Genomic DNA, 23,891 nt, shown 5'->3' with positions numbered 1-23,891 from the left:
ATACAATGGAAACAGACAAAGTATCAGCAAACAGGGACTGATTTACAACAGAAGGAATCCAATATAAAACCTTTCTGAGAATGTAAATAATTCCAAAAGATTCCTTTATGCTGGTCAAAATTGCTAATCACTATAACAGCCAGAGTTCATAAAGGAAGCTGAGACTTAATGGTTATAATTTCTGTCCTTTTCAAAGATCCTAGTTTGCTGTAAATACTGCAGACAACAGGGTCTGAAAAAAACATCTAGTGTGCAGATTCAGTTTGATGCCTGCAAAAAAGAAAGATACTTTGGAAAGTTGTGGCACTTATCTCAATTTGTCATCTACTATTTATTTCAGATTTGTTAGTGGGGGGTGCCAGCTTACCACTCCTTTCCCTTTTAAAGTTGTACAGGAGCCGGGTATTATGGGACTATAAGTAATACTTGGAAAGCTTTTTGAAGTAACCAGAAATGCATTAAGATCAGGTTCTTGTATAACACAGTTACACAGATTAAGTGCTGACTGCTACATGTAATTATTATCGTGTCATGCTTAACTCAGTCATCTGTTTATATAAATGTGCTAACTTCATTGATGTACAACCTTGGAGTAAATATAAACATAATGCAGGCTATGTGTTTCTGCTCAATGTTTGTCAATAGCAACAGTGGTCTAGAAGTGCACTTGCAGTTCAACTAAGTCAATCATATTCATCAAAACAACAGGACAAATGCAATGAAACAATATATAAACAGGAAATACTACAAACTATCTCACCCATATAACCAAAAATGCTATACTTCAGAAAAATTCTGCACAAAGTCCAACAGAGCATGAATCGTCAAAGGCATAAAGTGATTCAACAATAATATTTATTGTTAGCAGGCACAGTGAAAGGCTATTATCCTAGTATTGGCATGTACTCATAGAAGTTAGCATTGGCATGTACTCATGGAAGTTAGTATTGGCATGTACTCATTGAAGTTAGTACTGGCGTGTACTCATGGATGTTAGTACTGGTGTGTACTCATGGAAGTCAGCATTGCTGTGTACTCATTGAAGTTAGTATCACCGTGTACTCATGTAAGGTAGTACTGGCTTGTACTTGTGGATGTTAGTATTGGCATGTACTCATGGAAGTTAATATTGGCATGTACTCATGGAAATTAGTATTGGTATGTACTCATGAATGTTAGTATTGGTGTGTACTCATGGAAGTTAGAATTGGTGTGTACTCATGGAACTTAGCATTGGCATGTACACATGGAAGGTAGTACTGGCTTGTACTTGTGAATGTTAGTATTGCCATGTACTCATGGAAGTTAATATTGGCATGTACTCATGGAAATTAGTATTGGCTTGTACTCATTAATGTTAGTATTGGTGTGTACTCATAGAAGTTAGTAGTGGCATGTATTCATGGAAGTTACTATTGGCATGTACTCATGGATGTTAGTATTGGTATGTACTCATGGATGTTAGTATTGGCATATACTCATGGATGTTACTATTGGCATGTACTCAATGTTAATATTGGTGTGTACTCATGGAAGTAAGTATCGACATGTTCTCATGGAAGTAAGTATTGGCATGTACTCATGGATGTTACTTTTGGTGTGTACTCATGGACGTTAGTATTGGCATGTACTCAGGGAAGTTAGTATTGGCATGCATTCATGGAACTGGAAGTACATTCACATCTCCAGAATGATGATGCACTCATCAGCAGCATTCAGAGGAGAAGTCAACATTTGCAGACGGTGTCTGAAATCTTTCTCTGTACAGTGTTAAACATGTGTATTCATGTTCTGAAAATTAAATCACACTTCTGAATGAAATGCATTAAACAGAGATTTAAAAGAAGGTAGTACCCACGGTAGTGGTGCTGCGGTAGCACTGTCGCCTCACAGCAAGATGTTGTTGCTTTCGATTCTCAGCTAGAGCGTCTTATGTGTGGAGGCATGCGTGAATGGGCGTACCTTAGTTGAAGGTTGTGCGTCAGGGCTGGTAATTCGGCACGTAAAAATTCACTACCAAACATTAGCGGACCGGAGTTCCGCTGTGGCGACCCCTCACTGGGATAAGCCAAATAACACAACAAGAACAACAACATGGGCAAAAGTGTATTTTGTATTCTTCGAAAACACAATATAGACCCAAACCAAACTTCTCTCGAAAAATCTGAGCATTTTCGCAAATCTTTCACAAATTTTCAGAAGACTAATATCTAGTCAAATGAATAGAGATTGTTGGACTGCTCCAAACTATTTAAATACAATGAGTTTTTATGTGAGACATTTATTTCTTCATTAGTTTTATATTAGTAACACACAAAACTTCACAAAAGGAAACAGACCTTCCACCAGCAGCCAAAAATGTGGTCAAAAGTCCAAACAAAGTTTTATTGTAGACAATAATCCAAGTAATACCAAGAATTACGGACTGGGTAAGCACTTTTGTCCAAAGCAATAGGACTTTATCAAACCATAGTGCTTCACCAGTTGAGGAAGTTTAAATAATACAATCAATTTACAGACAATTTAACAATAATTAGTTACCAATCAAGACATTTTCATCATAAAATGAAATAAAATAAAAAGTATTCTAAACAATAAAAAAAATACAATTAACATATACTTTAAAATACTTGGTATTTAAACCTAAATATTTAATGTTTTGATTAATGCCATTACTTCTGATGTTGAGTTTTCTAGCACAGAACTTAAATATAACAATATTTTTGAAAGGGTGGGACAACAGGTTAGGGAAAACAAAGCTAGAAAACATAAAAAACTAAGAAGGGACGAACAGGAATACTTATAGAATACAGCTTCTCCCCCACCCAAGAGTTACTTTGAGCCTAACAATGTTAATTGGAATGGGGCTAATATTACAAGAACAGTGACACTCAGTTATGATGAAGAGGAAAGGGACAACAATATTTTAGCACTTTCCCAATGAGGAAAATGACGTTTTTGAGCAACAACTTCCCCCCTTAAGAAGATGCGAAAGGATTTTTAACAACAATAAAAATAAAAAAGGCACAAACTTTTTAGGGCAGTCAACAACTCCGAGGGGGCAGAGATAAGGAGGGCAGAGAAATTACTGGAGAGGCAACAGAAACATCAGGTATTAGATAGTGATGCATATAAAGCACTTGCGACAACTTCATTTGAAGGAAAAGTTTACAGTTATCAAGGGTTTAATATATTTAACTGCACTGAAGAGAAACTTACAGAAACCCACTTTTCCCTTTTTAAAAAAGGTCTTAAATTTGTTCCAGGGAAAAAAAGTTTGGGAACAAACCAAATTGTCCTGGGACATCTTCCTGAGGGGTTAGATTTATATTAGTGGGATTTAAGTGGGTTGGGGAGGTGAAAGGGTTAAGTAGAGGCAGGAATGGTTGGCAGGAAATGTGATAAGGATGGGGAGGGGCTTAAGAGATTTAGACAAGTGTAGCTGGGTAAGCAATCACATTTTGGCGCAAACTTGCTATAGTGCAGGTTTACATCCAAGATGACATTTAGGTCTTTGATCAGGTACACCTTGGATTATGGTTGGTAAGCAAGGAAGAAGGTGGGTACTGTTTGTAGCATTTTTTTTTCTTTTTCTTTCTTCTCCTGACCTTCTCTGGTCTGTGGGTTTAAGGTTAACAAGGTTGCTTTCATAGGGAAGTGTTTTGGCCATGGGTAGCATTGGGGGAAATGGCTGCAGATAGGCCATGGTCTGTGGTGTCCCATTTGTGGTTAGTTAAATACAGTTCAGGTTTCTTAACCATTACAGAACTGCTAAGTGGTTAGGAGCAGTTAGGGAGGCTGTTTAAAAGGGTTGTACCATATAAATTAACTGTTCCTGATGGGTTCTTGTTAAAGGAGGTCTTTGACTACAGTTATCCCTTAGTAGATTATAATGGGTCAGTGTCATGAGGGTAGCAGCTATTACTGTAGCCTTGGAGGGGATCATGATCAGGCCATGGAATTATCTTTGCTTGCTTTTCCTCCCTTCCTAACATGTTGTGTTATATTCTAGGGGGAGCTGCCGGCCACTTGAATGCATCACTGTGGCTTGTTGCATTGTTATGGGCAATTTAACCCCCCCCCCCCCTCATTGTTAGTTGTTCCAATTCATCATGATCAGGCCATGGAAATGGCTTCGCTTGCTCTTCCTCGGAAATTGCGTAGTTGGGGGACACATGATGGACGAGCCTTCTGACAAGATATTTTCGCAGGTTAAGAGGTAATCCATGTATGGGCTGCTCGTTGTGCATGCGCGGTGTAGTGGTAAGGGACGTGTGGAGCAGGCTAGTTCAGGGCATACCTCCGAAATTGGTTTGACATGCTGTTGTGGTTATGGCCACTTGGGAGCTGAATCTGAGTCTCTCTTTTTTTTTTTTCACATGATTGAGGTTAAAAAAGAATGACAGGCAATTGAGCTGTAGACTATGTGTCCCCTCAAAGAATTCATGGGGAAGCATAATTTGGTATTCTATCCATGTTCAGAGCTTAAGTAAAAAAAAAAAAAAATCAGTGCTCCTCTGGTGGGGGCTTTGCTTATGCCAATCCAGCATTTATGTGGGTCCACTGAGGTGTGTTTCATTACAGATGGTGCAGTGGTGTAGTGGTTGCTTTCTTGTCTCATAGCAAAACGTTTTGTGGTTTGATTCCTGAGACAGAGAGGCTGACTTAATTTTAACACTCACCAAGCTAATTCTACTGGTATGCAAGTTGTGCAGGTGTGGATGAGTCAGCTTACATGAATAATAAAAAAAAAAAAAAAAAAAAAAAACTTTCATAACATTGTGGTATTCTAGCAAATCATTAAAGGCTCATGCAGGTTTTCCCAGAATGTCCAGATTTTGCCTTATAATTTTATTTCATCTTTCATAACATTGTGGCTTTCTAGCAAATCACTGAAGGTTTGTGGCAGGAAATGACAGACATTTGATTTGCATACTGAATACCCTTCAGAAAATTCCTACTAAGGGGAACTTGTTGTTCTATTTACTTTCAAAGTCAGTAACTGCAATATTTAATGATTGCAATGAAGGTCTCTGTTTCTGGGTCTTAGTCCCCTATTATTTGTGTGTGCTTTTTTTGTTTTTCAGATTTCTTGTATTAAGACATGGAGAGGTAAGGTGGGAGCGGGTGTCAGAGGTAGAAGTACATCACCTTTGGAATGGCTGTTAGATGTGTAGGCATATAATGCAATTAACCGTTGGTGAGACCTTTATTTGCAGCTGACAGCTCGAGGTAGTACAGGTGTCCACATAACATTTAGATGTTGCCTTAGTTTTGGTCTGATCTTAAAACATGGGGTTGCATGGTATATGCTAAGTACCTTAGTTTGGATTCCACATTTCTCAGGTGGACCATGCTAACAACAGTTCGGTTAATCTAGTGAATTACTGAGTTGGTAGGAACAATATTTGAAGAGCTGTCATTATTGTAGGCCTTTGTCCCTCCTTTATTTTAGGCTCTCAGATTCTGGCATTACAAGGTGTAGGTTAAACTGCTAGTAAGCTATTATTAGGTTTTCTGCATTTTGTCTCTTGGTTTTACATTATGGTGGCTAGTGTTCTTCATTTGGAGATGAAAGGTTGAGAGTTAGGCAGATGGTTTTACAATATAAATTAGCTCGGCCTATACAGTGCGCTAATGGATATGGTATGGAATTGCAAAGCTACCCTGGTTTGGGGATATTGATATGTCCCCTCATGTGTGGGGTTAGTTGTAACATACAAGACTGGTAGAAACATTTACATTAGGTATTTGATAGGATTATTAGAAGCTTAGCTTCAGTTATGGCTGCTTTGTCATGTGTGTTCGGTGGTAGTACATTTCTTCCCAGGTTGGCAGGATAGGCTGTCTTTGAAGATGTCTTTGAATGTGCATTATGTATTTTATATGATTTATATGTCCTTTTAATTTCTTGCAGATGGGGGTTTTGGAATTCTGCTGCTATAATTTGGAATAGGTGGGTATAAGGTGGAACCTTCTCTTTACATTTTACAAGATTTACTTTTTCCTTTTCTTTGTAGATGGTGGTGTTATGAGTGCCGGTTGTGGTGCTACACAGTGAGTTTGCAGTTGATGGAAGCAGTTGCGAGCGAGGAGGTTACACATGGGGAGCTCGAGTGGGCAACTGATACTGGCTGAAGTAAGTGGATTTCAAAGTTGAGTTTTGGTAGAGGATTTACATTGCTAGCCAGAAAAGGACAGACATTTGAGTTGTGATTTTAAGGTTCATTGATTGTATAATCTGTTTTACTAACCATTTCAGTATGCTAGTTCAATGTTTGAAAGTTGTCCCTGCTTTTGGGCATTTGCATTCAGTAGTAAAGGGAGAAACAGCCATTTGGCCATAGGTAAGAGTTTTGGTTTCTGCAGTAGGTTTGATGAGGTTACAGGTAATTTATTTTATTTAGTGCTCATTAAGGCACGTTAGTGTGGATGGGGTTCAGGTAGCTGGGGTGGAGTCTCAGCAATCCTAGGATCACAGGAAGTTATTAGACTACTGGCTTTGGGGTGATTACAAGCTAGACAAGTTTGGCTCTTATTTCTGTGGGTAGCACCTATCACTTTTGTCCAAGGGGATATGATGCCTAACATTTTTAAAAAAAAATGGGGGGGGAAACTGGTCCCATACTTTTACTTTGGTACAGACTTTTGGCAAATGCTTGATGGGGGTGACAGGGGTTCTTGTCAGTGCCTCCATGTTAAGTAATTATGGTATGTGTGCACATATAATTCGTTGTTTTTCTTTTCTTTGCAGATTGCTGAAGTGCAGAAGACATCATGCAGTGGCCTGAAAAGTGGATCTGAAAGGTGATCCTTTTTGATAAGGAAGGATGTTCTTGCCACTGGAATGGGGCACAATGAGGATCTGAGTAATCACCTTATTAAGGCATGTTAGAGCACTGCATTCAAGTAGTGTGGGAGCTGAGCATTGCATTGGTATGGGGGGCATGTAAGGAAGAGGTAGGTGGGGGGGCCAGGGTAAAACTGTTGGGGACGGTTTATGGAGAGTGTGGGGATCCCACAGAAGGAGTAGAGTAACAACATTCACAGGTGCACAGGAACGTATTAGGCTAAAGCCTTATGGTTCTTGCAAGCCACCAGAGTTCAACCCTTGATTTTAGGAGTTTGGAACCTTGGGGTGATTATAGTTACTCATCCAGGTGTTAAACTGTATTTGGGGGAAGGGCCAATGATGTGTTGACATTATGCCGGAGTTTATTCGTAATGGGTGTTATCTTTGGAGTGGCAAATTTGTCCCTTGAGTAGGTAGTGGTAATGTCACATACCAGGTTAAGGTTTTACAGAGTAGCACAAGGATCATTTCACTTGTGGTTTGGGGTGAATTTTGTAAGTAGGGTTTTAGGAAGTATGGTAGGTAGGTGGCTGTGTTGGGGTAATTTTAGAAACTGGGTGCGTTGTTTACACGAGAGCAAGAAGGTTTAAAGGCAGTTTGGTTGCAGGATATGGCTGCTGTAGGTCAGGTCTTAATTCCTTACTAGAGGTACAGGTAACATAAGGGAAGAGAACTTTCAAGGGGAAAGGCCAGGGACAAGCAGTGGTTAAGGATGGTTAGTAGTTTGAGTGTTCTAGCTAGGATGGTTGCTAGGAAGAAGTGAGCGGGGGGAGTTGATGTTCTGAGTGGGGTGGCTTGGGGTTCTAATCCGGATTGTCATTTGTTAATGAGTGAATTGGGAGTGTTTATGGTTTGGCTTTTAGAGTACTTCATTGCTGGGCATAGGCGAGTTTTCAGGAACTAGTTCAAGGGGTGCTGGTTTTCTGGCACATAGTGTTAGGTCATTATAATTTTGCAGTTTGAATATTTTCTACAGTAATCAGGTTACTGCACATCCAGAACTGGGTAGTTTGGTGGGCTAAGTTGATATGCTACAATTGACAGTGTCCTGGGTTCAAGCCTTGATACCGGTTTTCTTTGACTGGGTGTCGATTTGAATTCAAGGGGTTATAGTCTGTTGAGTTCAAGGGGCTATAGTCTGTGACTTTTATTGTAGCTACAGGTTGTCATTCCATTCAGGTTGAGCTATGATTAGTGCTTTGAAGGAAGTGGTCTAAAAGGGTATGTATTCTTTTGGAATGGATGTTCCAGTGGTACAGTGGGTTCACTGGTAATGCTACTTTATTTAGTTTCATTAGGGCATGTTTCAGTGGTGGTGGGTTTATGACGGGATTCTATGGTGCTTTACAGATGATGGGTACACTGAATGATGTTTGGCTTATCTCTTCCCTTTATGGGAGGTAGTTAGTTGAACAATTTTGGGTAGAAGGGAGGGGGAACAGCCTGGTCAGGCTGGTTGGCAGAGAAGAGGGACAGGCATTCACTCTTCTGTTCCCCCACTGGTGCCTAGATGTTCATTTTAAGGATCTGAGGAAAGGATAATGAGCATCTGGAGGAAGCGTGCTGAATAGATAAGCAAGCTGAGGTAAGGATGCTGCTTATTTGGTGGAAGGTAATTCAATGAATGGTGTATGAATTGAGATGGGGCTGCTGCTTCATAAGTAAAGTAAGTGAGCAGAGGTATGGACCCTGCTTACTAGGCAGGGTGGGTAGGTATGCTGCCCTGATTAACATTATAAGAATGGTGATTCATAAGTAAAGTAAGCAAGCAGAGGTATGGACACTGCTTACTGGGACAGATTCAGTAGGTACGCTGCCCTGATTAACATTACAAGGATGTTTATGCTGTATTTAGAATCAACTATATTATGGTTAGTTGTAATGTTGTAATTAATGAATTTGGTGAACAAACTATGTTATGGAAGTTTAATAAAGGTCATCAAATGTCATTTGGTGTGATGTGTTTATTGAAGTGGACCGGGACAAATGAAGTATGGCAACAAACCAAGTTGTCCTGGGACATCTTCCTGAGGGTTAGATTTATATTAGTGGGAGTTAAGTAGGTTGGGGAGGTGAAAGGGTTAAGTGGAGGCAGGGATGGTTGGGAGGAAATGAGATAATGATGGGGAGGGGCTTAAGAGGTTTAGACAAGTGTAACTGGGTAAGCAATTACATTTTGGTGTGAACTTGCTACCCACTCACCCTTCCCTTTATGTTGGTGGTTTGGGGGGATTGGGATTAATTTTATCAGTCGGGGTAGGTGGAGAAGAGGGACAGGCGTCTGTTCCCCCCTGATGTCTGGGTATTCATTTCAAGGAACTGGGGAAAGGAAATGAGTATTTGGAGGAAGCTTGCTGAATAGATAAGCAAACTGAGGTAAGGATGCTGCTTATTTGGTGGAAGGTAATTCAATGAATGGTGTATGAAGTGAGATCATGGGAAACTGCTTCATAAGTAATGTAAGCGAGCAGAGGTATGGGCCCTGCTTACTGGGCAGGGTGAGTAGGTATGCTGCCCTGATTAACATTACAAGGATGGTGCTTCATAAGTAAAGTAAGCAAGCAGAGGTATGGACACTGCTTACTGGAACAGGCTGAGTAGGTACGCTGCCCTGGTTAACATTACAAAGATGTCATGCTGTGTTTAGAATCAACTATATTATTGTCAGTTGTAATGTTGTAATTAATGAATTTGGTGAACAAACTATGTTACGGAAGTTTAATAAAGGTCATCAAATGTCATTTAGTGTGATGTGTTTATTGAAGGCGACCGGGACAAAGAGGTTGATATTCACAAAAGTCTTATTGAATTTAAGTTGTACTTAATAAAACTAAACTTTCATCTTTTTTTTCAGAGACAGTACTATGGTTGGTTCTCAGAAGTCATTTAGAAAGAAGAGTGTTTTCAACCCCCCTTTACAACCCACTCTAGTCCCCTTTGAGAAGGTGTGTACTAGAGAATTGTATGAAGCTTATTTTTCTAACAAAGATAGGTATTTAACCTAAACAAAGAAGAAGAAATGCTATTAATATCTTTAAGAATGTCTGATGACTTAAGAATAATGAAGACAAACAAAGCGGGGGGAGGGGGGTATTGTACTTGTAGAAAGAAATGACTATGTGAATAATATTTTAGAATTGTTATATGATACCAACCAATATGAACCCGTATCCTTAAATCAAATAAATATTGCACATAAATGATACAACTTTTTCTTGAGGACAGTCTTTTACAAGGTGCAATCAATGAAGAATTGTACAATTTTGTGGTGAACCAGTATCCATATATTCCTACAGTATTCAGTATCCCCAAAGTACACAAAAATATAGAGAATCCACCCTACAGATTAATTGTTGTGGCACAAAGTAGCTCTATTTATTCTTTGGTGATTTTTGTAGACCGGATGGTGAAAAATACATTACATCCCATTCCACACCTCCTCATTGATTCTTAGGATTTCCTTACTAGGATCAAACAAGAACTTTTTGTTAGCACAACAGGGTTTTCTACAGTTGATGTAGTGAATTTATTTAATTCCATCCCCCACCAAACAGGGTTAGAATTTGTTTTTGGAGGCCCTGTTAGATCATTCAACTTTGGAAGGAGGGGCTCATCAATTTTGTGATGGAAGTGATGGGAATCATTTTACACAACAATTATATTACATTTGAAGGAGAACACTTTAGACAGGTGAAGGGGGTGGCCATGGGTTCTAGTAGTGCACCGATTTATGCCAACTTAGTAATGGCCACCTGGGAAAATAAGTACACATTTAATACTGAATTTGACAACAACTGGAACCTTTACCTTTGTTACCTGGATGATGTGTTTATTTTGTGGAAAGGAGATGAAAGTATTGTTAACAACTTTTTTGAACATCTCAACCAGGTGTGTTCTTACTTTAAATTCACTTACAGTTACTCTAAGGAGAACATAGACTATTTGGATGTTTCCATTTTAAGAGACCAAATGAAAGGTACCTTTACTTCTAAGGTTTTTCATAAACCAACTTACTCCAATAGTTTATTGTCCTTCAACAGTAAACACCCTTCTTATACTAAGAAAAACATTGTTAGAGGCCAAATGATTAGAGGGGCAAGAATGTGCTCCACTCTTGAGAACCTAAAATGTGAACTGGGTAATCTCAGACAGATGTTTACTGACCAAGATTACCCCAATATTTGGGTCCAGGACATGGATTTGGTAGTTTTACAAGGGTGGGGAACAAAATACAAACCTTTATTAGGTAGTGAATTAACCCCTTCACCCCCCCCCCATGTAGAACAAAACAACTTCTGTAATTCTATGGTTACATATTTTGGTCCCCTGGAAAGAAAGGTGAGGAATATTGTTACCAAAAATTGGGGGATATGTGAAGCAAACAGTGAGGTGTTTGACATTTTGGAGAAGTTTCCCACTTTTGTTTTAAAAATGGGACCAAACATGAAGTTTTACTTTGAACACCCACATCATAAGACCACTAAACAACAAGGGACAAAGAAATGTGGAGCATGTAATTATTTTACTTTTGTTTTAGAAGAACCATTTATTACAATTGGGGAATTTCATGTAAAAGTGTACTTGGCGAGTGGTAAATGTAATAGTAGTGGTTTAACATATTTAAGTACATGCCAGAGTTGTAAGGCATTTTATGTTGGAAAAATGGAGAGGTCGCTCCGTAAACGTATATATGAACACCAATATGCAATAGCTAACAAAAATACCAACAATGCCCTATTTAAGCACACCTTGTCATGTATTGGTGAAGCTAGATTTAAGTTTGGCATCCTTGAAATCATTAAAAATGACCCCAGAGCTGGTGACTGGGGTAATAAAATACATAAAAGTGAATTAAAGTAGAAACTTAAACTGGGAGCTAACATACCCCAAGGTATGAACGAACACCTCTCCATTGTACCCATTTTAAAGGATAGAACACAAGACCTATACATTTTTAGGTTTAAATACCAAGTATTTTAAAGTATATGTTATTAATTGTATTATTTTTTATTGTTTAGAATACTACTTTTTATTTTATTTCATTTTATGATGAAAAAATCTTAATGATTGGTAACTAATTATTGTTAAAGTGTCTGTTAATTGATTGTATTATTTAAATTTCCTCAACTGGTGAAACACTATGGTTTGATAAAGTCCTGTTGCTTTGGATGAAAGCACTTATCCAGTCCATAATTCTTGGCATTACTTGGATTATTGTCTACAATAACACTTTGTTTGGACTTTTGACTACATTTTTGGCAGCTGGTGGAAGGTCTGTTTCCTTTTCTGAAGTTTTGTGTGTTATTGTTTTTTGTACTTCACTATATACCCACAGTTTGCTTTTCCCAGTTTTATATTAGTACCTACTCTCTGTTTGATATCTTATAATGTGTTTAATGTGCTTAAACTGTCAACTTAATTTGTAGCACTGCTTGTTAAGGGATATGATTGTTTCTATTTCTCATTGTAGGTATACATACTACTTTTCTTTGACAATGTGTGGTGCTTACTAAATAAGCAGTGGAAGAAACTTGAAATTAAAGTTAAAGTTGAACCAGTCGTATTGCTTACTTCACACAGCAAGAGACCACAAATTGTAGATCCATGGCAAGTTACTATGTGAAAGCTAAGGAAGTAAGAAGACAGGCTTGTAAGTATCATAATGTCTTATGTATTCATGGGTTCATAGATGCTTAATAGGTTATTGATCTAGAACATGTTAAGAAGCCCAGCCTTTCAATTCAGTGATAATTATTAGACCTTATATTTTGTAGTATGAATCTCAAAATATGAGTTGCACAAGTGTATTCTGGGTGCTTACATGTTTCCATCTTTCCATAAGGGCCATTGGTGCTAATCCATGGGTAAATTTGCAGTTACCCAACCATTCATCAAATTTGCATTTGAATAAAGTAAGAAAAGTATTCTGCTTTATCAGGAGGGAAAGCTGTCACCATAGAAACGGTATTCCCACTGAAACATTCCTATGTCTCCATTATCTTCTGTTAATCTTGCAAATGACATTGAAGTCCTTGAGTAGGTGGCTTTGACACCCTTAGACTTATTAATGTGTAGCAGGTCTGACAGAGCAGGGTCTGTCAAGGATCAATATGTCACCACTCAGTAACCTATATGACATTAAAACAATGGACGATGCTTTTAGATGGTCTGCATAGTTTTTATTATTTATGGACTTGAATTTTTAGTGATGAAGTGTTGTCATCATTCCAACTGTGATGGGTACATGCTGAAACGGCATAATACTCAATCATCAGAATATTGTGTGCAGAATACAGAGGGACAATAACATCCCTTGACCTTGTCACCATGCCCTTTGATATAAGCTACAACAGTGGATACATGATGAACAAAGGACAGTCCATTGTCAACATAGGTTCTCAGATCTCTAAATATGGCATCAGTTTTCATGGAAATGCTATCAATGTGGTAGTTACAAAGGGAGCCATGCTTGCCAAAGAAAACTCTTATACATTTTTTGGCATTTAGTTTCAGTCTGTAGTTTTGGCACCAACTACTTGTTTGGGAGAAGCAATCTTGTAGGCTTGTGGTGGAGTTTAAGGTGACAACCCTATGCAAACTTAGTCAGTTATACCCTGTTAACATTATCTTTGACCTCTGGAAATTAAATGCTAAAGAAAACTGAACCCAGGATTGAACCTGGGTCACACTATTAGAGACAAGTCTTTTGGAGGAGGTAGAAACACTTATCCTTTCTTCCTGTGTTCTGTCCAGTGAGTTGCATAGGGGTTAACCTTTGGTTGTCAGAGTTTATCTTTGATACCTGAGTGAGGGATGGTTTTGAACACCTTTGCAAGGTCGAGATAGGAAGTGTGCATTGATAAAAATGTATATATTGAGTCAGTTGCTTTTTTGAAGACGTCAACCAGGTTAAGTGGACAGGACCTGCCCATGACAAATCTGAACTTGGGTGGAGAGTCTGTAGCCTTGAAAGATGAGACTGGTAACGCTTATTGGTCTCTAATTACCCTTATCTGGTTTAGACCCACCTTTGGGCAGAGGAATGATTGTTGCTGTTCTCTATTTATGTAGTACAAAGCTTCTTTTAAGGCTAATGTTGAATATCCTCTGAAGGGGGTCTGACAATTTTTGTTTCATGCTAGCCAGTAGACAACCTAGTACATTATCTGGCACTATAGCTGTTGCAGTGTTCTTGGCCTTAGAAACTACCTTGATGGCTTGTTCTTGGGAGATTTGAGGAATAAGGTTAGATATGGGCATTTGATCTGAGAATATTGGTGTGGTGAGGGAGATGAAGTTGCAGCTGAATTTGTCTGCTACAATAGTAGTTATATTTTCTGGGTCTGAATATGTGACATAATTTATTATTAGCTCAGTGCAGTGCTGGTCATTCTTTATAAGATTTCTAACATGGTTAAAGAAGGCCTTCTAGTTATGTTTGCCTTGGTGAGTGATGTCATCTCATGTCAGGCTTTGGTTGATTCAATCAGGATTTGGAGTTCCTTATTTAGTTTAGTAAGAGCATCTTTGACTTTTTGCGAGTTAGATTTATTTTTGCCTCCAATCATTTTTTTTCTTTTATTGTAGAGCCTCCTTTTATAAGGGTTACACCATACATGTTTATTTTTGAAATTTTCATTGTATTTATTTATTTCTGGGGGGAGGGGCAGATTCATGTATACATATGTGCATAGACCTTGGCAGTAACGGGTTTCACATAAACAGTGGAATTGTCATCATTTAGGGGCTATTTGAAATCTTTCATGTCATCACTCTTTTTATGTAGATTAGCCATTGCATAGTCTTTGAATACACAGGTATTGAAAGATGTTTTGTTTTTTCTTCTTTCAGCATTAATGTGAATGTAATTTATTTATGGTCTTATTTGACCACTGTGGAGGTGATAATAGGTAGGACACAGGGCTGTTGCATATTGGTATGGAATAGTTCCAGGATTTTATTTCCACTGGTTGGGGGGGTGGATTAACTGGTCCAGGGAGTTTGTATTTATGAAGTCTGGAAATCTCTATATGTATTTAAGGTTGTATACATTTCTCAGTTAATGGTAGGATAGCTGAAGTCTCCTAGGAGAATGTTGTTTTGCTTATTTAAGGACTCTGTACTGCAGAGGTAGGAAGTATGTTCCAAAATAGAAATAAATTATTCCTTAGTTAGCTGTGATGAGATAAATGCTTTTGTTTATAGTAGGCTGGACATAGTGGAGTTTAAAGTCATTATCTTGTCTAATGAGTCTGCATGTGAGATTTTTTTTAAGAATATAGAGACACCTCTACCTTTAGTGCTTACTTTTAATACTGTGGGCATGTTTTGCAAATGTTAAACACCTTAAAAAGTAAAGTGCATGGATGATTTGCTGATGTCATAAAAATAAGAACCTACCTATGTATCACCTACGTATCACTTCTGAACAGGAAGATATACTTGGAGATATATTGACAATATGCATTATGACTAGCAACAAAAGAAAGCGCAGCTCCCAAAGAAAGATTTGTTTCATAGTTCAAAGCATAAATGTTCCTTTTAAAGGCAGAGCAATTGGTGTTTTTTTTTTTTTTTAATTATATAATTATAGGGATGTAGAACACTAATTTTAGAAATAATATTACAGACTTTTCTAATTCCAATTTACAGTTTCCCAGACATTTTCTTTCTCTTCTCAGTAGATATAAGCTATGATTATGCCTTTTGGTGCTTTGGTACCATCTTAACTTCATTGAACTGCTAGCACATTGTGATTAATTAAAACTTGATCCTCCAGACACACAATAATACATTAATCTTCCTGATTACTTTAGCATTTCCAGTGATTTTCTTTCACTGCAGAGTTCATTACAATTTTGCTAATTCAGCTTTAATGTACACGTAAGTCTAACAAGATATATTCATGTTATATGAGTTAGTCAATACATGTTTTCTCTGTATAAAGATGGGATAACTGAATCATATTAACAGTTCGAAACTAGAACACATTTGCAGCATTCCTTGTATATGCGATGGTAACCTGGAGACAAAAATGAAGCTCAGAAGGAGGAAATGATAAGCTACTACACATGTTGTGCTTACACTTGTCAAGGAACTCTGGACACAATCACTTTTTAAGACCAAGGAAGTTCAGTAACTGTACGGCTGAGTTTGGTGTTACATTTGCAGCAATCTGTTCTGTAATCTCACATCCATATCCAGCAGTTAGCTGAAGCGAACATGACAGATTACATCTCCAGTAAGAGAGAAAATCATATTCCTCTCTTTACTATGCTGGTGTTCAAAGAGATAAACCTAGGTTTGTACTTTACATTATATACAGTCTTCATGGATTTCTGCTAAAACAGATGTTTCTGGGACAATGCATGCTGCTATAATGGATGTTAAATGTTTTAAAGAGTACACAGTTCCTTGCTTTTGAAAGCGATTTTATAGCAAACACCTGTATGCAATCATCATATTTTTGCAGTTCATAATGAATTATTTTTGTCCGTAGTTAAATATGTTATTTTTTTAATTGCAAACTATCCTAAGATTCTACAGATCCTATCTTTGATTTGATTCATTCATCATTACAGACATGCCAAATTAAATCCCTTCACTTTTTCTTCAACATGGCTGGAGGTCTTCTACCTGAAAAGCAACCTAGACAAGAGCAAAATATGCTGGCCATGCTCTCTTCATTTTCAGCCTTCTTAATCTAGGTACTTCTCTGCAGTACTTTAACTATTAGTTATGCAACTTACTGCCACTGGAAATATCGGTTCACTGTGTACAGTTTGCTTATTAAGAACTATGAAGATACACCCGATACAGTGCTCAAATCTTAAACTTTATTCACAAACTTGAATGAGTGAGAAAACACACATACACACTCACACAAGCACACACACACACACACACACACACACACACACACACACACACACACACACACACACACAAGTAAATAATATATAGGCCTAGATGATATTCATAGAAAGTGTTTGCAAATGTGTGTAAAGGCTTGCACTTTTGTGTGAGTGTTCATTTGTATGTGTGAGTGTCAGTATGAATGCATGTGTGTGTGAAATTTTGTATTTTATGTTCATGTGCAATGTGTGTTATATGTGCGTGTGTGTGTGCATACACAAGCTTGCGTGCATGTTTCTGTCTGTGTATATGTCTGCTAGTGCGCAAGAAATATTGTATGTAAGTTTTGTTTGTGGTGTACCGGTATGTTTTATGAGTGGGTGTGTTTGTGTGTGCAAGCGCGTGCACTCGTGTGTGTGTGTGTGTGTGTGTGTGTGTGTGTGTGTGTGTGTGTGTGTGTGTGCGCGCGCATGTGCATGAGTTCACATTTTTTATGCTTCTGGACCAATCTACTGTTATATGAAAGAATAAAACCAGAGTCACATTCTGTAATGTTACATTTCAGTTTAGCTGTACCACTGGTAACTCAGGCAGTTCTCCAGAGACGCTCTCCTACTCCCCAACAAATAAGTTCTTCTATACTCCTGTCATTATAGGAAGAAGCTTGCTAAAACTTTAGCAAACCATTAGTTACAGTTACTAGCACAAAACTGGCAAATCCCCACGTGAGAATGCTGTGTCCGGATTCATTTATGATGTCCCAATATTTGCACAGCTTTAAAAATGAATGCTGGCTCGTCAGTTCCATTTCCTTGGTATTTTCCAATTGTGCATCCTAATAGCTTGTGCATGAGACAACTGCACCCTTTGCCATCACTCTACTCGGTATCAGGGGTGATCTCTGTCTTGGCTACAAGGCAATCTTGGACCCTGCCCTACTAGAGATGCTCCATATCCATAAGTATAACTCCTCACGCATTACCCACTCAAAAGGTCTGAACCTAATATGTGACATTAACAAAAGCTTCTGGAGAGACAGGTTTGTCTCCCAGAGGCTGCCCTGTCTCTAGAATAGACTTCCCATACATGTAAAAAAAGAGCACCTCACTGAATAGACTTCCCATACATGTCAAAAAGAGCACCTCGCTGACTCTCTTCAAGCGCAACCTTGATGAGTGGATGGGAAATCATAATTTCATCCTAGGGATTCCACGTGTCCATCATTGACAGGGGTGACAGGTGCTGACTGAGGTTTATTTTTGGGGATAAACTCTTGGCTAGACTTGTAAGGGCCCCAGGGCCATTAGCCTAGTAACCTGCTATGATCCTATGATCTAGACATGGATCTGCAGTTCAGTAAAGAAAGACTTTGAGTGAGCACTTTACCACTGAGCAAGACTGAATCAGAAGATATCTGTTCCACCTTCAAAGTTATAGTGAATTTCAACTAGTACTTCTTTGGAAGAGTTTGGTACATAGCAGTATAATGCAGATCAAAAGAGATTTACAGTAAAAAACATTCTTAAAGGTTTTACTAGAGAGGCTGAATGCCTACGTTTCATTGATCTTCACTCTTTTCAGTGAGACATCACTCTTTTTCGTAACCTCCATGAGCTATATTGGTTACTGTATCCAACTTTTCTCTCATTACTCAGGCAGTCGGTCAAAAGTCATAAGCTAAGGAATAGCATTAGGGGGTGAAATGTGCTATTAATATCTTTTTAATTCTACCACTAAAGACTCTAGTGAACTGTCCTGTCAGGACTGGCTTTCTTCTTTCCACAACAAGAAACCAAATCTGAATAAGATCACTAATCATCCACAAGAAGAAATGCATTGCCATTCAACATCAGTTAGTTTAGTGCTGAACTGTAGAAGATTCACCGTTAACACATTAAGTGAAATGAAAGAAGCATTGTATGATGTAACAGCTATACTAATGTTGCATGCTATAATGTAAGAGCTATACTAATGTTGCACACTATGATGTAAGAGCTATACTAATGTTGCATGCTATGATGTAAGATCTTTACTAATGTTGCTGCTGTTTAAACAATGGTTTTTAATTATAAGATTAACACAGAAGTGGCTTGAACACTCCTACTTCAGTTTCCATTGGCAATGCTTTTTTTTCCTTCATAAATAACAACAACAACATATTTTGCCTTCAGTTTTTAATTTTATTGCTGGATGACAATTTACTTACCGACTTTTTTTAATTCCGTAGAGGTTCTTCAAGTCTTGCTATTATGTGATATTTTAGTGTGCCATTCCCTCTCTTTAGCTCCTTAGCTTCCTTGTACTTATCAGAGCCTGTATTACCTTTTTTTAAACACTCCTCACCTGACTGATCACTGATCTCCATCTTCTCCAGACATACATCTGCTTTCCCCTGGGAATTCTACAGTTCTTTACCAAACAATCTTAGACACATTCATTCATTGGGTTGATCCCATGAATTGGCAAGGAGGAAGCACTGGGATGAAATTTATAGACCAAGGCAGTAACAATGCTATGAAACTTGTCAAGCTCCCCAACAGAAGGAATGATGTGTAGTGATTTCAGCAAACTGTTTGCATGAATCAGATGCACCCTCTGTAAGACTAAAGTAATATTTCCTGGAAGTCTTTTCAACTGAGAGACTCCTGGCCTCCACCAGAGTTTGCAAAAGCAATGTTTCCCACATTACCCTTCCTCTAGGGATAGGAGAACTCGGTGTCAATCGTTATAATTCCATCAAACCCATTAGAACACTACAGCAGACTGAGTTCACTCTTAAGCTTGGGTTACAGACATTTCATGGGAACACATTGCATCTTGCTGCTACACAGTCAACCTAGTAATTTGATTTGTTCTATTTTTACCTGAGTACTCTTCCTCTTCCTTGCTTAACCAATCCTTCCATGTCATACTTTTGTACTTTATTAAACAAAGTCAGGATCCCTTCACTAATTTGTTTTCATTTAGTTTCCTTTGCTTTCTCTTTTTTTATACTGTTATGCAATACATTGTTGTATAACTATGAAGGTCAATCTATTCTAGCTATCAGAAAGGATGTAGGTTATGTCTTATATTGTTAGATTGTGATACTAGCTTAATTGATCAATAAAGCTACTGAAAATTTTGCAAATCATGAAGCTTCTTTTCAGGTATAACCTGGGATACATATGCAGGTACAATATACAAAAAAGCAATGAATGATTCTAATGTCTCTAGTAATAACTATTATACAAAATTTAATTTAAAATACTGTAAATGTCTGTTTCACAAACAAAAATTTAGCAAGGTCTCTGAATTTGACCAGTGAAATTGTTCCAAAGTTTCTTTGATCAGAAAATGTCATTGACTATTACATTTCTCTTGTAAAGAAAAACGAGTGTAGTGAAAATAGACTTACCATTTCATGTACATGTGATAAAAGCCTGATGTGGTATCTGGTGGTAAAAAAAATAGCTTCTGACTTGTAAATCAGAATTTTTAATTGAACACATTACATACCAGGAACAGAAAGAAGCAATTTACAAAAGTCTGTATATCATAATAAACATGGCATATTATGTGTTATTGTTTTGGTGTAACGAGTCATGTGTCTGAATTAGTTCTGTTTTGTATTTCATGGTTAGGTCCATGTTTTATACATTAGATTCCTTATTTAATGTCATTAGTTTCCTTTTTATTATTACATTTTTTTTTTCGTTTTGAATAGTATAAGAAATAAAGAAGAACTTTTATACCAACTTAAACTGATAAAAACATGGGTCAAGGATAAGAAAAGTAGTACATGATTCCTGGCTGAGCGCTGCACCATGCAGAGGCCAATATTTGTTCTTTGTTTGTGTGTGCTTAACTGTGTACTGGAAGTAAGTACAATCCATATGAAAAAGAAAAAATGTTTTATGTAGTACAAAACAAAAAATAATAAGATGCATATAACAGCAATGAATTATATGACCCCATATTTCGATGATTTTTCAAAACTAACCAACATTTTACATAACTAATTGTGCTACTTATAAGTGCCTGCAATCAGAACAATGTATATTAAATCCATATATTAAATATAAATTTAAAAATAGGTAATGTTGTTATGATCTGTTTTCTTCATCAACTGCTTAACTTTCTGACAAAATTTAAATTTATTATTTTTCAGTTTGTTCTTACTTTCATTATTTCTATTTCAAAAGTTCATAGGTTAGTACTAAGCTAACTGCCCTTGCAAGCCATTTTAAGCCTAGCCAATTATCCCTTGTGAGACTGAAACCCTGCACCTTGTGTTTGTAAGGAAAACACCTTAGCTATTAAGCCACCCTCCCAACCTATTTCATTTCCTGTTACAGGATTTAGAAGGTAGAGAAAATCAGAAAATTGAGGAAGATTACTCCAACACCAATCTATTTTTATAACTTTAATGCTACTGCAATATGGACCATAGATGTGAGAATGTGGTGCTGCGGTAGCATTGTCACCTCACAGTAAGACGCTGTCCGGTTCGAATCTCAGCTAGAGCATCTTCTGCGTGGAGACATGTGTGAATGGGTGTACCTTCGTTGAAGATTGTGCGTCAGGGCTGGTAACTTGGCACGTAAAAATCAACTACCAATCATTAGCGGACCGGAGTTCCACTGTGGTGACCCCTAACCAGGAAAAGTCGAAAGAAGAAGACTACATCTCTCCTCAAAACAGAGGAAATGTGGACATCAAATCATGCAAATGATCAGTTAATTAACATTTGACAGATAGTAAAGCTTGCACAAAAGAATTTCTCTGTTCCAACAAAAAAACTTTTTTAAGTATTTGCAGTCATAAGCAATATGTCTCTAGTTCACAATAGCTTCATACATTCATAGGTTCAGAGATTCACATGAGATTACTAGGCTAACAGTTTAATGGCCCTTATAAGCCTAGCCAATATAACCCAATTTTACCCAAAATATGGTCGCTAGGGTCAAGAGGATGGCATGGATTTGTGACTGTTCATTGAGTATCTTAGAGATTTCTCTTGTCCCTAACTGACACAGACACTACCCTAGTTGTAAATTTGTGATTCCCCATCCATTGAACCAAATTGCATTTGAAGAGAGGCAGGGAAGGGCACTACTTAATGTGAAGAGATAATTTCTAAGATACATATCTGTCTCTTGAGTGAATGACTAAATTTAGATCACTAAATTGTGTGACCATTGTGTAGCTTGACTTGCAGATGTATAGCGGCTCCATTAGGGCTGGATTTGTGAGTGGCTTGTAGGTCAGGCATCAGTCACCCCTAATAGTCTGTAGGAGACAGAATAAAGGGATTGGGATTTTAGTCTATCCCCATAATTCATGTTGTTCACACACACTGTTTTCTTTTTTTGTTTTTTTTTTGTTTTATGAAGAACCTCTGAGGTCACTCCAGCTGCTGTAAGTGCCTAATCAAGGACATGCACTTCACTTGATTATTGGTTTAATGAGGGCTGAGCACAGCAGGAATATAATTTCTTTGGATATGGATGCCATACCTTTACTTATAACTTGTGCCACATAAAAGGATTTTCTCACCACTGTGGATACATGGAGGTCAAAGTTCACGCTACTATCTATAGTTCTCTCATCTCAAAGTCCACTCTAAGGGGCATGCTATTGATGCTATAATTCCAGGGGTATTTGACTTCCCAAAGGGTATGATAATGCATTTTTTCGCATTTAGTTTTAGACCATGGTCCTGGCACTAATCATTTTCTGATCTAGACAACCCTGAAGAATATCTACACCCTGGGGGATTGCCTGCAGCTTGTAGTCATCAGCAAACTTTGTCAACAATTGCCTTGAGTTCAGAAAAGTATATTACAAACAGGAGTGGTCCTAGTACTGAGCCCTGTGGTACACCACTAGTAAGTGGCCTCTTGCTGGATCCGAATTCACCCACTTAAACCACATATGCCCTGTCCGTGAGCTAATTAATTATCCATCTGGAGGCATAAGAATTTATGTCCAGTTCTGAGAATCTGTTTATAATACCTGAATGGGGAATTGGGTCAAAAGCCTTGGCCAGGTCGCTATAGGTGGTATGTAATGTTTCAGCCACATCTATGGCCTTAGTGACATTTTCAAAGCAATACACCAGGTTCAGTAGGCACGACCTACTCTTGACAAAGTCAAATTGGGTCAGGTCCACTGTTTGGAGGTCTCCTATGTCATTATTTATCAGGTCCATGATTATTCCTTCCATGGCTTTACATATAACATTAGTCAAATGTATGGATCTGTATTTTTCTGGGGCAGTAGATGGTCCCCCTTTATGCAGAGGGATGACTGTTGTTGTTTTCCACTCCATCAGGACAAAGACAGTCTGTTGGCTGAGGATAAATAGAGATCCTAATGAACCTGGTAAATCTTGATTTAAGCTGTTTAACAGGCAACTTGGTATGTAGTCAGGCCCCACTGAAGTTTTGTTTTTAGTTTTAGAGAGTGCAGTAGCAATATATTCTTTGGTGACAATTGGCAGTGGAGTGGTAGAGGGCATTCTTTAGTGGAGAACTGGGGATGATGGGGAGGTGAAATTTGAGCTGAATTTGTCCGCCAGCAGATTTGTTATTTCTTCCAGCTGAGTATAGGATGCAATCTACAACTAATTCCGCACATTGTTGGGTGCTGCTCTTAAGATTGTGGACATAACTAAAAATTGCCTCATAGTTATCCTTAGCTTCAGAGACAATTTTTACCTCAAAGTCAGCCTTCAGAGACTTGACTGGTACACTGGGAACTTATTTCTCTCTTGTGTGCATTCCCTCTTATTTCCCTGCAGGATTTTCTTTCTTTTATTGTATATACTATTAATAGTAGAGGTCCATCAGGGTGGCTTGTTTTTGTGGTTTGACCTGGGTTTATTTCACTCTGGTACTGCCATTTGTATGCAGTAGTTTATATGGTCATTAAGGGCTTTTGTGTATGCCTACACATGTTTTTGCTTTTTCTGGATTTGCGGAGCTTGGAAACTAGCTATGCCATCCCTTAATAGTTGAGCAATTCACCTTAGAGAAATTCTTAAAGTTTTTGGGGTTAGGTGGGGGAACTAGTTTTACCTTTATTTCAAGGGAGAGTGCTTTATGATCTGATCTTACTAGTGAGGGCATAACACTAGGTGGGGTGCAGTACCCTTCCATACTGATGAGTACTAGATCTAGGATATTCGTTCCCATAGTGA

At 38.0% G+C, this 23,891-nt stretch overlaps 1 protein-coding gene across 1 annotated transcript in view; it reads right to left on the bottom strand.

The window, feature by feature from the left end:
• The window catches only part of IL1RAPL1 (interleukin 1 receptor accessory protein like 1), a 4,037,132-nt gene that overhangs the window by 1,613,506 nt on the left and 2,399,735 nt on the right, over positions 1-23,891 (bottom strand). The window lies entirely within an intron of this gene.

The sequence above is a fragment of the Protopterus annectens genome, chromosome 5.part0, assembly GCF_019279795.1.
Source record: "Protopterus annectens isolate FY-2018-M chromosome 5.part0, PAN1.0, whole genome shotgun sequence".
NCBI lineage: Eukaryota > Metazoa > Chordata > Ceratodontiformes > Protopteridae > Protopterus > Protopterus annectens.
The sequence above is the reverse complement of the archived record's forward strand: the minus strand, read 5'-3'. Positions and strand labels throughout refer to the sequence as shown.